Source organism: Rhincodon typus, chromosome 2, assembly GCF_021869965.1.
Source record: "Rhincodon typus isolate 14 chromosome 2, sRhiTyp1.1, whole genome shotgun sequence".
NCBI lineage: Eukaryota > Metazoa > Chordata > Chondrichthyes > Orectolobiformes > Rhincodontidae > Rhincodon > Rhincodon typus.
The window spans coordinates 44,007,270-44,018,529 of NC_063333.1; positions in this window are offsets into that span (position 1 = coordinate 44,007,270).

Below are 11,260 nucleotides of genomic sequence, written 5' to 3' on the forward strand. Positions count from 1 at the left end.
ACCCTATCCAAACACTCTGTCTTATTTTGTGTGCTGGAGCCTTTAATAACCTCTCCTGAGTTCTCCTTTCTTTTCATTTTTTTTTCATACTTTTCCATGCAGTTGAATCCACCCCCACAGATGTTAACCTGCTGCTTTGTTTCCCATTGGCCATTATACTTCTTGAAGTTTTACTCTGGCAGACCTTGGCAGATCATTTGCAAAGACTCAAATTTCCAAGCCATTTAGAATTAAACCACAAGGTCAGGGGGGATAGACTTTCAAGTAAAAAGTCAGATCACTCCCGCTCTTCACTACATGATGCAAAATATCAATGAGACTCTCTATGTTGTAAAGGATCTAATAACAGTTTTATTGAGCTAAGAAACATGTATCCAAGTAGATTTTCTGAAAAGAGTAGACAAATTCTTGCAGTAAGACAATGGAGCAGAAGTCTGTCAAGGAGTCCCACAGCTGTTTATGAGCCTGGATAAGCCAAAGAAATGTGTCACATTATATTGATTCAAGATGGCAAGTTGATATGTTTGTACACTCCCAAATTAAAGGAGAGCTTAACAGAATGTTACACAGCAGAGCAATTTCAAGTCACAGATAGTAGTTTGGAAATCTTACCGATGGTGTGCTGTTCTTAAACTAAGAGGCTAACAGCATTTTTTTAAAATACACCATACCCGCCTCCCTATTTTCTGCATATAAACTGACGTTTTCCCAGCCACTATCAGTTCTGAGGAAGGGTCACCGGACTCGAAACATTAACTCTGTTTTCTCCTTCACAGATGCTGCCAGACCTGCTGAGCTTTTCCAGCAACTTTGTTTTTGTTGCAAACTATAATTCAAGTTTGTTAACAGTGTTGATTATGCATTTCAGGCAACTTTGTTTTAATCGCCTTCCTTGTAGTACGTCATCAGCTTCAGAGATATTTCAGCCCACTGAAATAAGGGCTTCATATTTAATTATTTCTCAGGAATTGAGTTTTGAATGCTTGTGTAAAAATGAATTCATCTCACATTCTGTGGAGGTATCTGATCTTTTTTAGAAAAGCAATGAAAAGATACACTGGAACATTTTTTTAAAATTCATTCATGGGATGAGGGCATCGCTGGCTAGGCCAGCATTTATTGCCCATCCCTAATTGCCAAGAGGGCAATTAAGAGTCAACCACAATGCTGTGTCACATATAGGCCAGACCGGGTAAGGATGGCATCTTCCTCCCTAAAGGACATTAGTGAGCCACATGGGTTTTTCCTGAAAATCAACAATGGATTCATGGTCATCATTGGAATCTTAATTTTAGATTTTTATTGAATTCAAATTCCACCTTCTGCCATGGTGGAATTCAAACCCAGGTCCCCAGAGCATTTTCTGAGTCTCTTGATTAGTAGTTTAGTGATAATACCACTAGGCTGACTTTGGGGAAAACACCTGATTGCTTTCATGAATGGGAGAGAACTTGTGGTTGTTTGGATTTTCAGTTGTGGAGAAATCCCTGACCGAAAGAAGGTTTCTAGATCAGTGAACCTGTTTCAGGAAAAGAACTTCTGTGGGTCCAATATGGTACCTGGAGTCCTGGTCCAGCTCACATGTGAGAGATCTCGGAAAGAGTTCATCAATATTTCCCATGTTATTATGTCTGCGAATGTCCTCAGGGACAACTGCATATGTTCAGCAATTAATATCTTTGTATACAACAATGTAAGGCAGACAGTCATCTGAACATCTCAAATCTTAGCCTCTGTGCCTTCAATAACTAAGAGTTACTGGCCAAAATATTTTTAAGTGCATGTATATATGTGCCCACATGCAGGTGTTCATGTGTTTGGGATTATTTGGAGGGCTTACAATTTATATATTTCATATTATAAACTCAGTGTACTTGATCTGCATCTACATGAAAAATGCTTTTTAATAAAGCAACAATTTTGTTTTTTAATGAAGGAAACCTGGGTGATGGATCTTTGTGTCTAATTTATCAAAAAGATGTGATTGGCCATATTAAGAACCAGGTAAAACAATTAAATTGATGTTGTGACCCACGGAGTAGTGGAACTAGAGAAAGATAATATATTCCTCCCATTATAACCATAGCAACATAATGTCACACACTCTGGAAGGGGAGAGAGGAGTAAATTATCATATGGATGAAAAACTTACACATTACAATATAAAACAGGAGTATGACCACAGCATTCATAAAGTTCTGAGAGCATTACAGAACCGGTCTCACATTGAACGAGAAGTGCAAACTTGCAAAAATGTATATTTGATCCTTGGGACACTATCCAACTGAGAAGGATAATAATAGATCTTAATAAATATTTTATAAAAAGTCCTGATGAAGAGTCATCAGACTCAGAATGTTAACTCTGTTTTCTCCTCAGATACTGCTAGATTTTTTGAGTTTCTTCAGCAATTTCAGTTTCAGATCTCTGGCATCCACAGTTCTTTGTTTCATTACATATAGGTCTTTGATATATGAAAGCCATCACTGACTTTTCACTACCAAAGAGTGTCAATAATGTCCAGAGATTTCTGGAAGTTGTCAACCAAGTAGAAGAGTTCATTGCAAACTTGACAAGTACAGAAGTTTTAAAGGATTTTTTGAGAAAGATTGACAAAAGATGTTAAGCAAACCATAGCATTTCAGAAGCAGGAACAGAAGTTAATATCTTCAGATCTGTTGGCATAATGTATTCCTAGATTTTGCATTGTGCTGGTCACAGGTACACCTTTATTAGGTTTAGGAGCAGCACTCATTAAGGTCCAGGATGAAGGTAGAAGTGAGCCAGCCTACTTTACTCCCAGAACATTAACTGAAAGAGGACAACAGTACACAAGGATATAGAAGGAGGCACTGGCAGTAACATGGGGATGTAAGCAAAACTTGGACTACCTGACAGGATTGAATTTTCAAAGCGAGACACATGACAGCCCCTTAGTCACACTATTGGATTCCAAAGTGTCAGTCAAATGCTATTACAGATCCAGAGTTTCAGAATCACACTGATGCATTATGACTATATGACAGAGTCTGTACCAGGGAGGTCTCACCTCACAGCAGACCACAGTTACAGTGGACCAAGTTGAAGCAGAAGATTTTAACTTTATTTCATAAGTAGAAACATTTTCATCGTCATAACAAATTCTTTACTCATTCAATCCATACAGTGTGGAAGCAAGGTATTCAGCTCATCAAGTCCATACCAGCCCTCCAAAGAGCATCCCACCCAGACCCACCCCCCTAATCCTATCTCTATAACCCTGCATTTCCCATTGCACACTATGGGTAATTTAGCATGGCCAATCCACCTAAGCTGCACATCTTTGGACTGTGGGAGGAAACCAGAGCACCCAGAGGAAACCCATGTAGACACAGAGAGAACGTGCAAACTCCACACAGACAGACACCCAAGGGTGGAATCGAAACCAGGTCCCTGGCACTGTGAGGTAGCAGTGCTAAGCACTGAGCCACGGTTTCTGTGAAGAAATTACAATAAATAAAAGAAGAACAAAAGGCACCTGTAGAACATACTCAGATTAGGAAATTCTGCTAAGAAGATTAATCAAAATCTAGTCTAAATGATCAACTCTTACTGAAGTATCATAAAGGAAGGCAGTGACACTAGAAGATGATCTTCTAGTCTTTAATCACAGCTTGTAAAACTGGAAACTATGAGGGAAGAAGTTTGTCATAGAAGCTATGGAGGTCACTTGGTAATAACCATGTATAGAGCTCATGTACAATAGGGAATTTCAAAAGAAATTGGAGATTTCTGTATGCTGTCCTACATACCAGGTAATGGAAAGCCAGACACTAACAGGACATTTATTATTTTTTAATAATAATTCCCTGACAAGCCATGGCAAAAGTTGGAACTAGACCTTTTCCAAATTCAATGGAAAACATATCTGATAACAGCAGACTACTGTCCCAGAAGGCTAGAAGTTACCAGACTTTACACTTTGACAGCTGAGACCAAGTTTACTAAAAGAAATCTTTACCATGCACAGGTTTCCGGATCAGATTTTTTCAAATCTGGTGGCTCAGTGGTTAGCACTATTGCCTCAGCGCTAGGTTCAATTCCAGTGACTATCTTTGTGGAGTTTGTATGTTCTCCCTGTGACTGTGTGGATTTCCTCCCACAATCCAAAGATGTACAAGTTGGATGGATTGGCCATGCTAAATTGCCCAGGATATGCAAGTTAGGTGGATTAGCCATGGTAAATAGAAGGATAGGGGTAGGGACATGGGTCTGGGTGGGATGTTCTTCAGAGGGTCGGTGTGGACTCAATGGGTCGAATGGCTTGTTTCCACACTGGAGGGATTCGATGAAATAATGGTCCATAATTTGTGAGTAAATACTTTAAGAGGTTCATGACAAAATCGGCAATCAAGCATATCGCTCATTCTCCTTGCCATCCACAGGCCAATGGAGAAATCAAGATAGGTGTGAAAACCATGGATATGATAATGACTAATAATAGTGATTAAGATTCAGCTTCACTGAATTATGGGGCAACCCCATCAGGAAATGGATACTTATTGGACAGAAGACTAAAAGCATAAATCCAATAACTGCAGTAAAACCTGAGATCAAATATTACATTTCAAGAGCATGAAAGTGTAAAGGCAATGAGAATGACTAAAAGAAAACAAACGTCAAACAGTTATAACTTCTGGAATAAACAAATACTCTATCAGCTTTGGAACCAGGCCAGAAGATATGTATATGAGATAGGAAGTCAGAACACACAGTCCCCAAACAGACAGTGCAATGACTCCTTACATTTTTTGAATTGCATTGACAATGATCAGAAGAAACAGAAAAGTGTTAATACCACTCAAGGCAATGAGAATGAATGAACATAATACCATAAACTTTCCATGTCAGCACTCATACCTGATGGAATTGCATCTCCTTTGATATGGGTCCACATGGATCCCAAATATCTGCCCCAACTGTGCTGGTTGGTACTGCAGGGAGCCAACATCTCACAATGTTGTGAAATGCTCAGTGAACTGAGTTTACTGATTAATGTTGGAAAATCGGAAGAACAACCAACCTGAATCCTTGCTGCTGCCTCATTATTGAGAAAAGAAAATGTTGAATTTAATAGTACAAAAAAAATCAGTCTCTTTTCTCAATACAGCTAAAAATGTAAACTTCTACAGCATAGAATGTCATTGTCATGCCCAGCATTCCTGCATCATGTATATCAAATCAAGCACTCTGTTACCTCAAGTGGACTTGTTTCTTTGAAATATCTTTTACAATCAGATATGTATTTTGCTTAAGTGATTCTCATTATGAATGGATTTTTTTGTCTAATTGCCATGATGTAGTCAGTCAAAACTTTCATCACTTCCCTGCTTTTTTTGAATTTGAGCATTTACTTCTCAGTGGTTATTTCCAAAGTTATTTCCAAATTAATGCTCAAATCTAATATTAATTACTTTTCTTTCAAAACATTAAAATTGATTGTATAAATTACCATAACTTCATTTTCAGTATGTTGTTATTATTTGTTATCCCATTCTTTGTAATGTACCTTGGACGATTTATTTTCTGATAAGATTAATGCATAAAACAGTCACTCCAATCTTTTTATGACATTTCTTATTTTCTTCTTTGTAGTAATACAAGCTGCACATACACTTGTAAGAAGCTAAAACCTCCTTATTGTGAAAAGTAATAATAGGTACATGGGATAATGAAAGGCAGAAATTAATTCAAAATGATGATGCATAGACCAATGTGTAGTGTCTAGGAATAAGAACAGAAACTGCTGGAAATATAGACCAGTTCAATCAGAAATTGCAGGTTACAGACATTTTGATTGTGAAATAAAAACAGATAAGCAACAAAATGCAGACACAAGCACGTACTATATGTTGTTAGTAGATTTATGAACTAAATTAGCCACTCCTTTCACAAATACTCCTCAATCGTCATATTGAAACTATGTATTTATAGTCTATTACTAACCTACCACAAGTAATCATCTGTAAAACATTAAACAAATGAATCACAGAGTAAAGAATGCCTGTGGTACAAGTCAAATGGGCACATTTGTTTCTCTCCTGAATACTTCTCTGTTTTCTGGTTTGCCTTGGCTGTACTGTTTTGTTGAAGTTAATTCCATCAAAAGGATTTGGTTGAGGGAGACAACAAAGACACGTTGTGACACCACTTTCAGACACCTTTGGATTGCTTGAATGATTGTTGTCTCTTATAGAAAGACCTCTTATAGACCTTGATAGAAAGAAAGATTTGCATTTATATAACATTTTAATGATTACTGAATGTCTAAAAGTTCTTTAACAGGCAATAAAATATTTTTGAAGTTAAGTTACTGTTGTCATGTGGGATTTATTGCACCAATTTACACACAACAAGCTTCCACAAACAGCATTTTGATAATGACCCTATAACCTGTTTTTAACTATTGATCAGGATATTATGGATAACCCTCTGCCCTTCTTTGAAATAATGCCATAGAAACTTTGACATCCAGCCAAGTATGCACATGGGACAAAAACAAAGTTGCTGGAAAAGCCCAGCAGGTCTGGCAGCATCTGTGAAGGAAAAAACAGTGTTAACGTTTTGGGTCCGGTGACCCTTCCTCAGAACTCAGTTCTGCAGTTCTTTTGGTTTTTATTAAGTATGACACGAGCTTCTGTTTAACGTATCATCTAAAAAACACACAGTTCTGACAGTGGTGTTCCCTTAGTTTTTCCTTATCAATCCCTCAGGGATGAGGATGACTTGTTTTCATTCCAGGGGTCTGGGTTCTGTGGTGGTTGAATAGTCCGATCTTGGAGCCTCAGATTCTGCCCCAGGTATTGTTTGAGGCAGGAGGGTGGAACACTCTGGATTCTGTGCGCGCTTTCTGCTCACCCTTGGCCTCCACGTGCTCCATTCAGTGACACATAAAGTGATTGGTGTCTTCACGGATGCTTTTTCTCCAGTTTCTGCATTCCTAATTCAAGCGAATTGATGGGGATGTTGTATTTGTTTAAGGAGGCTTTCAGGTGTCCTTGGGACATCAGCTATGCTCTCCTAGTGATCACTCACACTGCAGAACTTGGAGTAGAGTACCATGAAGGAGTCTTGTGTCGGGCATGCAGCCAATGTGGACTGCCATCACAGCTGGGTGTGCCTGACTTCGATACTGGAGATAGTGGTCTGGGAGAGGACTCTCACACTGGTACGCCCATCTGCTAGTGGATTTGCAGGATTTTTCAAAGACATTGCTGATGATAACTCTCCAGAGTTCTCAGCTGTCTGCCATACACAGTTCACATTTTTTGATGCAAACAGGAGAGTGGGCACCACAGCTGCTCTGTAGACCATGAGGTAGGTGGTGGGTTTGCGATCTCAGACTCTGAACACTATTCCTCATGCATCTGGAGGCCGCACTGGCACATTGGAGTCAATGTTGGAGTTTATCGTCGATGTCCACTCACACCGAGAGGAAGCTTCCGAGGTATGGGAAATCATTGACATTTTCCAGTGGATCGCTATAGACTTTGATGATTAGTGGGGGAAATGGTGTGTGGCAGGAGCAGGCTGGTAGAGAACCTTTGTTTTTCAACGTTTAGTCTGAGGCCCATTCTCTCATTTGCTTTGGTGAATGTGTCAATGATAGTTTGTAGCTCGGCCTCTGAGTTGTTTGAGGCAGGCGTTGTCTGTGTACTGCAGCTCAATGACAGAAGTTGGGTTGGTCTTGGTTCTGGCCTGGAAGGGTCAAAGGTTGAACAGTTTCCTGCTCCTCATCTAGGTTAGCCCCAACTTTGGTGGGGAACTTCATGGAGCTGGGGTGGAATGTTGTAACAATGAAGATGGAGAAAAGAGTTCAAGTGATGATGTAGCTCTGCTTGACCCCAGTTTTCACTCGTATTGTGTCTGTGGTGGATCCCTTGGTGACGATCACAGCTTGCATGTCATTGTGAAGCAGGTGGAGTATGGTGATGAATTTCTGCGGCAGCCGAGTGTAAGGAGGATATTATCCTTCACAGATGGCAGAATTGTGAGGTTGAGGAAGGTCATGTACAGAGGATGGTGCTGTTCCCTGCACTTGGATTTAACATACATTGAAAATCATGACCATTGTGTCTCTTGATAGGTGGAAGCCAAATTGAGACTTTGGATGGAGCTCTCCAGCCACTGGGAAGAGGCAGTTGAGGAGGATTCTCGCGATGACCTTTCCCATTGGCGGTAGTGGGAAAATCCCTCTGTAATTTCTCCAGTTAGACCTGTCTCTTTTCTTGAAGATAATCACAATTATGGCTTCTCTAAAATCTCCCAGCATGCTCTCTTCCTTCCAGTAAAAGGCAATGAGATTATAGATTAACATCAAGAGTGCTTGTCCACCATACTTTAGTCCTTCAGCAAGGATTCTATCTGCGCAGGAGGCCTTGTTGTTTTTCAGTTGATAGATGGCAACACGGTGGTTGGATGTGCACTATGAAGGTGACAGGTGGTGTGTTGCAGGATGGTGTCACACTGGAGTACCACTGGAATGTAGATGTTTGTCCTCAAACCCTGGAAGGGTACTTTTTTACTTGAATCTGAACAGCCACCAATTGTGTACACTACCTTACTGACCTTCTCATCGCTCACCTTCATTGTGAGGATAGATCCAGGGTTATATCTTGTAAATTTTCAGTGCCAATTCAGTTATGCCTCTTCTCAATTGGAATCTGCAAAAAACTTTTTGACAACTCTGGTGACCTGGACCTTGCCAAGAACTGAACAGCCCTTCTGCGAATGTGGATCTTTTCATCTGATATGCTACCTGCTTCTGGCACTTGGCCCCCTTTTGTGTAGGTCATAAAGTTCAACTTAGTAAACATTTCAGAAATTATATTACCTGGTAGCTTCCCTTGCCATTTAACTTAAGTAGCATGGTTTCTTCAAATTGCTATTTTGACTCACTGCTTAAAAAAAAATTAATTTCTGACCTTTAAGAAAAACAAGTCGCCTTCACAGAACTGAAAAAAACAAAAAAATCCTATTTACTTCTTTAAGATTCAAGTTCAGAGGAGGCAGGGACATTGAAATCAGTGACGATGAGAAGTTGCTCATTGGAATGCTTGAGAGAGGGAAAAGATGAGGAGATATCTTTGGGAGAAAATCAGGATGGTATTCTAGTAGAAAATAGATTTTAATGGAGATTGATAGGAGTACAGCAGGATAGAGTGTTCAATTGAAGAGAAGTATCAGAAGCATAATGGAAATAAGGACCACACTGGTGTCATGCTTATTGGAAAGACCTGGTGACTCAGTGGTTAGCACTGCTGCCTCACAGTGCCGGGGTCCTGGGTTTGATCTCAGTCTCAGGTTACTGTGTGTAGTTTGCACATTCTCCTCGCGTCTGCCTGGCTTCCTCCAGGTGCCCCAGTTTCCTCCCACCGTTCAGGGATCTGCAGGTTCGGTGGACTGTCTATGCTAAATTGCCCATAGTGTCCAGGGATGTGCAGGCTAGGTGGATTAACGAGGAGAAATGCAGCATTAGGGATATGGTAGGGCGGTGGATCTGGGTGGGGTGCTCTTCAGATGGTTGGCGTGGACTCGAAGAGCCTAATGGCCTGCTTCCACACTGTACGATTGTTATGATATGTTAACTATTGTCAGCACTGGGAACCTCAGCCAGGTACAAGACATTGCTGCATCTGGCCAAATTCCACTCAAAGCTAATATATGAACGTAACATAATAAGATCGGGGTGACAAGACCCTTACTTTGATAAAAACAAATTGTACTGGAATACCTGTGATGGTTGATTCAGAACTCAAGGAGGTAGTGTTGGTTGTGGTCCATGAATTAGCAAAGAGGTTAAAGTGGTTAGCTTCCAAAGTTATGCCAAGGAGGTCTATTAGAAGGTAGGGTAGTTGTGGGTGCTTTTTGTAAAATGGCAGCAAACGTGTCAAAAATGGGCTCTTCAGATAATACGAAGCTAAAGAAAGGACAACCATAGGTTTACCCTACAAGTATAAAAGTTTTGAAAAGTTGCAGAAGAATAGGAAAACAGAGTAGTGATTAGTTGGGATAGGCAGGAAATGGGCGAGTCAACAATAATAAGGGGTGAAATAGGATGACATAACTGTAACAGGAAGCAGAGAACAGAATGAGATCATGGGTGCAATAAAAAATGTAATAGCTTGTGTCTGTTGTAGTGGCAGCCAAAATACACACACAAATGAACAAAGATTGAATTCTGATCATAAATTCAGAGAGACACACTGGTTTTAATTAGAAGACAGGGACAGGATGAAAAACCCAAAGGTAACACCTGAGACCTTGTTTTATGATTAAGTAAAAATATAGATAGTGTGAAGTCAGCTTGCTGTGTCCACAAACCAACCCCTAGGTTCATGAGTGAATAGCTGAGCGACATAACCAAAGGAAAGTGAATGTTATCAGTAGCTGGGTTGAGGGTAGCTTGTATTGACCCGTGATTGCTAGAAGCATCTCCCTCTAGTGGTCAAAGTAACATTGCCACTGACACTAGCCATTTGCGTTGTGAGAGTTGCAGCCGAAACTATATCTTGTAGCAATACGTACAGTGTCCAGTATTGCACTGGCTAATTTACCATGTTGATTTGTCCGAAGACAAAGCTGTAGTGTGTGGAGAAAAAAAAAAAAACTGGCAGTAGAAATACTTAAGCCGGATCCTGCACAGGACGAATATCCCTAAAGCTAAAGGCACACGAAGCCACCTCAGTTAAGGGTCAAATATCACGGGATTGAATTGCAGTTAACAGTAGATGCTGAAAGAGATTTTGTGGCTTAGAGTTTAAAATGGAATGAAGCCTAAAGCTGCCAGTTTTATTAAGCTAATTTATTAAATTAATATTTTACCAAATAGTATGGGTGAGTGCCCTGAGCATCAACTGTAATAAAGTTAACATTAATCTACCAACTAATAACTTATTTTTAAGATTGGAAAATACTGGAAACTGAATTATAATTTATTATGGGGAGATGCAGGCCACAGGTGATTAGAAGAAAATCCCTATTGTCATAATCACAGTGCCTTTCTTTACTCAGAAACAATCATTTCACTGTTTTAATGTTTTTGATAACCAACAAGGCAAATCAATTGTGCACAAATCCTATATAATCCCGTTGGCACAAACTGCCAGACAAAATGCTGGAATCTTATTAAATAAGCCTTAACAATACACATTGCATGATTAGAACAATTCAACTTGGGAGATCCTGTTTGAGTTTTCAAACATATAACTTCTTTCATACA